We start from the raw sequence: 7,965 nt of genomic DNA, 5'->3' as shown, positions 1-7,965 counted from the left end.
AGCTCTAGTTATCTGACAGTCCTTAAAGTACCCAGTCTTCATGGAACAGCTATGTATATACTAACAGCTAGTGCATATAATAGAAAGGGGATTGTGCAGAACAAGTGACAATGCATATTCTAAATATCCAGTGCAAGTATTCAACGGGGGAAACCAGGAAATGCAGAAGTGAACGTGGCTGAACAGCGATGTTGCTGCTCCATTCAATACTAAAATATTAGACCCAAATGAGTGGGTTAGATGGGAGGCACTGAAGAGTGAACTAAGATGGCTTATCTGGGCAGTGAGCTCACTGACTAGTGAGACTTTAAAACATATTCAAAGCCTAAAATCAAATGAGAATTCAGGTTCATAAGGCCTGAATGAAAATCTAGTGTCAATCTTAGCTTTTTCCCAACTGATAACCACAGTTAAATCTAGTTTTTCAGATGTGTCTTTCAGCTTAAGACCAAGAGGCAAGAAATGTCTTTCTGTACTAAAGTGAAAGTCATCTTTGTGCAGAACACTAGGGAAAAAAGCCATTCTTTGCTTTACATGCTACAAATGGATTTTGGGTAAACTTATATAATTCATGACAAAAGTGTTTCTGCTTCCTTCCTTTTATAAGAGTGAATCTGACCTCAATATTCAAACACAGGTTTTTCAGACAAACTTGACCTGTGTTACAGTGTGCATCCTTTGGGTATACAGGAGAAATCACTCCAGCCCTACTCAATACCCTGGGCAGCACCTGGACTTCTAAGTAGAGTGAGCAACTTTTGTTTTCTCTCTGCCTGGAAGTTCTGAGGAATAAGATCATTCTCTATCTAGAAATAACTCTATTAATTTGTGTTAAAATGTAACTGGCTACATTAACACAAGGGAGATGGCTGGAGATTCTAGGATAAAAGTATCTATTGTGTAATTCTCTAGATTAAAACCATCAGACAATGAGGTGTATTCAGAAAGTCAAAAGGATAAATGTCCTATGACAATAAAAAAATCAAAGTTTTCCGGATACCCACTTGGGTTATAAGTAGACCTATAAAGAAAGGGGCTGATCAGCAGTGAGAACAACATCTCAGATGAGCTGTGGGGATAAAGTGAGAATTGCCAAATGTCAAGGTTTTAATTTCCTCACAAAGGAAGCTCTTTGCAGAGGAAATGAAAACAAACAGTAGAAATTCCTTACCCATAGAAATAAGGAGAATATAATGAGAGAAGAAACGCTGATACCATGAGGAAGAATGGGACCAAGTTTAAAAGTAATCTGCATTCATCCTCAAAACAAAATGAATACATTTCCTTCCATTTCAGCAAGGATACTGATAATGACCATGGCATAAAGGCAGGACATGAATGAGACTGAGTGTACAGACATTTAAATTACTACAGCCTAAGTAGAGGTACAATTCAAACTGTTTGATAGGATGATAACGAGAGGAACAAAATGCTTTTATTTCTGATAGCTGAAAGAGCTGTTTTATAGTATGTTGGTTCAGTAGCAGGTTGATACTATATGATAGAAGAATAGTAAGCACATGTATCTTTGAAATATTTAAGCAAGGCTCTTGTAAATCTATGAGTATGACCTCTGTAGTGTGCAAAACCAGCTTTACATGGCAGAAAAATTACAATAGTGTAAGATGGATCACAGCATTTTAGCTGGCAGAAAGACCATGGAAGAGTACTGTTGTGTCTTACTTTAAGAAGTTAAATAATTTCTATCTATTTGATGTGATTCAGAGCCAAATAAGCTAGGGACATTTGATACATGCAATATGAGAAATACTCAATAACACAGAAGTAGGTGAAATGAAGTTAAAACCAATCAGAAGTGTTACAGGAAGGGATAACTTCTCCAAGAAGGCAGTATTTCAGTGGGGGTGGTTAGCAGGACCAGTACTCTCTGATCCAACTTCATATATTCATTAATAAAGAAAATTAGCACAAAATACCAGTGATGAATGATGTTAGAAAAAGCTGGTAGAAACTGAAGGGATTTGCTTGTGCTGCAGTGCTGATGAGCATTGGGACAAGCAAACTGAGAAATCTGTGTAGGAAAAACAATGTTTGCGAGGCTGAGAAATACATGGGTATGTTAGACAAGCTTTGAAGAGTCTGCTGAGGTATCAGTGTGTGATGGAACTGTGGGAAAAGCAGATTCTAAGATGCCTCAGGCAACATGTCTCTAATAAAGGAAGAGAAATGAAAATATTTGTGTATAAGAGCCTGGTACACATTCATGTGTAGTGCTATGTACAGCTCGAGACATCTGTGTCTAATACAGACTAATTCAGATAAGAGCGGCTTCAGAAAAGAACTAATGGGATAATCAAGTGGATGGAGAGTCAAATATTGGAGTTTTTAAGACAAGTAAACAATTGCTGTTGCTAAACACAGTGTCGAGGGGTATGTGGAGAAGATGAACAAGATTCAAAATCCAGAGGAGGAGAGGATTTGTTGAGCTCAGGGGTAACACTGGCAGAAGAAGAAGAGGAAGTCAACTAGCCATGATTAAATTCAAGTTGAAGAATATAAGCAAGCTTCTCAAAGTCAGAAGAAAGAGCTCTTCTGCAAAGCCTTTCAAGGAGAGAAAACCTGAGATTCATCACACCTAGCTATAGACATTAAGTGAAGGTACTTACCCTAGGGATTTAGTCATACTAGATTCCCTTATAATTAAAGACCCTCCTCCAGAGTGTGATTCAGTTCTTAGGTGCATTGAATCAGATTGGAGATGTCTCTCCTTACACGCACCTGAGGTCTAAGGTAACTAGTATCTACCGCTGATTCCTGTCTGCTCCCTATAGTATGGTGGGTGAATCTACAAATGGAAAAGCCCAATAAATTATTAGCTGAAGAATGATTATTGTAAGAATGTTATAAGAAAAGGCTACCTGCAAGAGTAAATGCATAGATTTGAAGACAACTCTGGTTTAGATCAAGCTGATACTTCAAAGTTCCTACATACCAATATCATTTTAGCCACCCTTACAGGCAGCTTTTTCTGGCACTTAAAAGGCCCAAAACTACTTCAAAATGAGGGTTAGGCTGCCAGGGTCTTTCTGTTTTATCTTTTTAACTGTGAGCAGCCTCTGGATTCTGCACTGAATTATAGCATGGTCTCAAGTGTAACTGGAAGTCAGGGGAAGTTCAATTTTGGGAAGAAAGATGAGGTGTTGATAGTGCCTGTGGGCAGTAGAGTTTGTCTCTGTTGGAGAAGGGGCAGCATTGTTGTCTTCCAATGTCTTGAAATTGAGTCTAGATTTATTACAACAAATCTTCTTAATTTTGTGTGGCTGTTTATAGCACGCATGAAGCTGTACTAAGCTTTTGGCAATAAATGATCTCTATTTTACAGTGTATAGTGGCCTCTTCTATGAGATGTAATAGTGTGACTCTTAGCGTGTCTCCTAATGTAAAGCAGTTGTTACATTCTGATTGTACAGAAATTACTTTTCATTCTCACTCGCTTAAGAAGATCAAACCTCTGTGACTATGTTTTACAAAGTGCAACATTTAAATGACCCTTTCCAAGCCTCTCACTGATCTCTTTCTCCATTTTGTAAAGTGCCACTAATTTGAAAGCATTTTAAAGTATGCAAGAAAGAAAGAAGTGGAGGTTTGAAGGTGATGAGGCCTCCAGTGAGGGTGAGGAGGAGGAAAGGGAAACTCAGTAATGCTGCCCTTCCAGGGATTCTGCCATTAACTAATGCATTATTTTTCTAAGCTCATTAAATAACCCTTAGAACTGGGAAAAGGTCAAGAGAGGGGAAGGAGCTGAAGCTGCCTGTGGATTTTGGTCGTACAGTAATTTCCTAAGCAAGCAGATGGGGGGGTGGGGGGAGTGGATAAAGAGACAAGGAAAGAGGGAAGTAGAAAAGAAGTGTTGTTTTTTCCCGTTGATCCTTTTACTTACACAGATATGACCCCTTTGATTTTTCCCTACACCAGCCATCTATCCAAATCCCTTTGTAGCTTCTTACCCATAGTAGCTGCTCTCTGGTGAAGCCACCTGCTGTTGTTTACAGCAAACAAATTGTAGTTGGCTACAGATCAGCTCCAACATGGGGTTGATGTCTTGGCAGGGGTAGAGTCATGCCTTTGCCTAGCACTAAATGTCCCCCATGGGTTGAAGCAAGAATTAGAAGTCTTTTGTTCTGGTTGCTGTAGAAAGCCCAGACCCTCATTAGAAACACCACATGCACAAAGGGCTGAGGTATGAAGACCGTTTGTTACTTTTTAATGGGTTAGTATTTTAAGCCACATTGCAGGACACAAAGATTTGTCTTTTCAAGTCATAAACCTTCCAAAGAGACAGTGAGGAAGAAGCACAGAGGCACAAGGTCTTCAAACCCACTGATCCTATGGGTACCTGGGATGTAAGAAATATGTTTACCTGTTTCCAGGTCTCTCCCTTAGCTACTGCAGTCAAATTCCATCGAAAAAAGGAAATACTTTCTTTATATTGGTAGTTGTTTCTTAGCTTGTGTAAGGTAAAAAGCAAAGCAAAAAAGAAGATAAACAAGACAAGCTTTTATACAGAAATAATAATAAAATGAAGGGTAACGTTTTCTGACCAAATAAGAATAATGAAGTTCACCCTTTGCAGAGAAATAGATGATATCTTAGGTGTTCTTTACAATGTTAATATGAGACCAAGGTAAAATGTGAACCTCTTAGGTGGGGTAGTCAGGTGTAGGTCTGTGATAAATCAGTGAGCAAAGAACATTATTTGGACATACTACACAAAAAAACTCCCCAGAAAACCCCATATCCCTTTACTTTATTGTGCAGTCCAGTGCTGCTGTGTCTCAACAGGTAAAGCACTGCCCCAAACACAGAACATGCCACAGGATTCAATGCAACGTTGCCCCTTTTCTTCAAAAAGAAGTTACCCAGATCCTGCACAAATAATAATCCCAGTCGTTGGATTCTACATAACTAAGCAGTGTTGTGACATTTCAATGTTTCTGTTTTTTTTTTTCCAGAGCTGATGTATACAAAGCCCAAATGTCTGCCCTTTGCCTTTAGAAAGCTGGGAGAGCCTTTGTTTGTTTCTCTCAATGCAGAAATGGTGTGAAAAGCTTTCTTTGTTAGGGTCAGAAATGGAACAAGGTTGTTTTCCAAGTTCAAGGCTATTCCTATCTAAGACTGGCTTTCAGTAACTGGTGGTTCAGTGCATTAAGGTGAATTCACAATACTGCTGATGGGGTCTCAACAGTTTGAGAACTATCAGCTCTAGTATCTCAATGTCACAGCTCTCTATTTTGGCTTTCTTTAGGCTTGTTAATCTTGTTACTTTGCTGCCAAATACTACATCAGTGTACTAATTGGACTCTGAAAACACAAATCCCACCAGCAATTTCTTACAGCTCCCCTTTTGCATTTGGTAATTCAAGTGTAAAAGTTACTCTGATGCTATCTGTGTCTAGTCAAGGCTTGGACTTTGCTGCATCTTAGTTCTGAACTGGGGAAACATAAGCAGACAAGCCAGGTCTTTGGTGCCCTATGGCCAGGTCCTGGCCCAGAGGGCTGTAAGGCCAGGACCCTAAAGTGCTAGCCTGTTGAGCGACATGCAGAGCAAGGGGAAATGGAGGTAGCAGGGAAGATGTAGCACTTGACCCTAAGAGAGGATGTAGTCTGTCCATAGGAATCCCAGAAAGTACCTAACCTGGATTAATACACTACAAATTTGCACAGCAGCTCGCCAGCTCTGCAGATCATGTTCAGGATTGTAAGAACACAGCAGAGAAAGGATGCTCCTTTCTTACAGATTGAGATTAAGGTCACTGAGATTCAGGTGTCCATACTAGGCACAGTTGAAAATCCCTGGTTGCACTGTTTGCTTCTGAGTTCACAAAGAGCAGGAGAGTGATGTCTCAATATTAGGACACATATTCCCCCAACTACAAGTGTGTGAGGACTCACATAGCCAAGCAGCACATCTGTAAAACCAGGGAAGTATTTGGCATTCATTTCCCTTGGGATTAGCACTTTAGCAAAGTAGTGTGTTGAGCCAGAGTAACACATCTTTATTTACTGAGCAGATTTTGCATGTTCTGTTGTGAGTGAGTTAGTACAAGGCAGAGATGAGCTTTACTGGAATTGGAACAGTTTCTTTGTCAGCGCTATGGTTCTTCCATTTAATTCCACAAATCTGCTGAAATCAGAGTGGCTTCACCCATCAGATCAGCTGAGAGAGCAAGGACAGGAGGGAGGAATCTCTTACTTTCCAGCTCTTTGAGTTCTCAGGCATTGCATCAAAGTGGCATGGAGCCTCCTGGGAAAGGGATTTGCTATAACTCATGTCAGTCCCAGCCACATTATGTTTATGGATATGATAGACTGAACACTGAAATTACCATTTGCACAAATGATCGCACAATTCCTTCAGGCTTACTGTGTCCCTTTAATAGTCCAATCTTTCAATAATGAAGTGGAGATCAGTCAGGACTCTCTGGAAATCCCATCTTTTTTCTTTCATTTCTCTCTTTTTTTTCTATTCTCCTCCTTTTTTGGGGGCCTTTTTATTGCACACATTATTTTCATCCTTTCTCTGAGCCAGATCCATTTACCAAGCAGTTTAAAGGGAGATCAGAAATGAGATTCTCAATATTCTGTTAATACCCCAGAAGTAGCAACCTGGCAGACAATTCATTGCTGCTTGGGGCTATGAGTCATGCAGAACTCGGGAGCTAGGGAACTACACACAGGGAAGAGGGATGCTATTCATGAGGCCTCAGAAACAAATACAGGGAAAAATATCTTAGAGCACAGACTTCCTTTACTTACTGCACACCCTGCTCCATCTCCTTTTACTTTCTACTCAGTTCCATGATACTTTCTAAGGTCAATATTCAGGGACAAACTTGACAGATAGTGCTAAACCCAAGGTATCTATTAATTGTATTGGCCAACTGAAGACCTGAACTAAGTTCTAAGCAAAATCAAGGTGGGGGGGGGGGGGGGGGAGTTGACCCTCTTTATTCTCTTTTCATAAACACTTTTACTGCAGTTTTATTCACTTGCTTCTCAGGAACAAAGAAATCTGTGAGAAACACTTCATTGAAGGTTTTTAAAACTCAGCCAAAGGTTTAAGGGAGAGTTAATAGAAACAGCGGAATGTACAGAACGGGTTAGAATAAAACCTTAGATTGATCTCAGAATGAATAAGCAGAGACGAGTAAATCTGCTCTTTCATTACAGACACTGAAGTACTGGGTATACTTGACAGGGGGCATGGTCTGGAGAGGTGATGGGAATGGGAAACCTGCTGACAATAACTGAAGTTCCTGCCAATTTTATTTAGCTAATAGTCTGGGGAACTGGGAGCTATAAGAGATTGTGCCCTCGAAGGGAATAATGCTATGTATCACGTACCCTTGTTTGGACTGCAGCCCATGGTGCCTGAGCCAGACGATGAGGTGCTGTTGATCCATAAAGCTCCATAAAAGTGGCATCATGTGGCACATAAAGGACAACCAGGTGAGCAGGCCGAGTTGGCATGGGTTTGTGAAAGGCAGGTCCTGCTTTACTAACCTGATCTCCTTCTGTGACACTTAGTGGATGAAGAAAAACTGCTGATGTTGTCTGCTCTAGACTTTAGAGATACCTCTAGCACCACTTCTTACAGCATCCTCCTGGAGAAACTGTCCACTCCTGGCTTAATGAGTGTACTGTTGGCTGGGGAAAAAAGCTGGCTGGATGGCTGAGCCCAAAGAGGAGCAGTGAATGGAGTTTAATCCAGTTGGTGGCTGGTCACAAGTGATGTTCCCCAGGGCTCAGTTCTGGGGCCAGTTCTGTTTAATGTCTTTATCAGTGATCTGATAAAGATCGAGGAGATCAAGTGTAGTTTGCAGGTGATGCCAAGTTGGCTGGGAGTGTTACTCTGCTTGAGGGTAGGGAGGCTCTGCAGAGGGACCTGGACAGGCTGGGTCGATGGGCTGAGGCCAACTGTATGAGGTTCAATAAGGCTCAGTG

Source organism: Lathamus discolor, chromosome 15 (genome assembly GCF_037157495.1).
Source record: "Lathamus discolor isolate bLatDis1 chromosome 15, bLatDis1.hap1, whole genome shotgun sequence".
Lineage (NCBI taxonomy): Eukaryota > Metazoa > Chordata > Aves > Psittaciformes > Psittacidae > Lathamus > Lathamus discolor.
The sequence above is the reverse complement of the archived record's forward strand: the minus strand, read 5'-3'. Positions refer to the sequence as shown.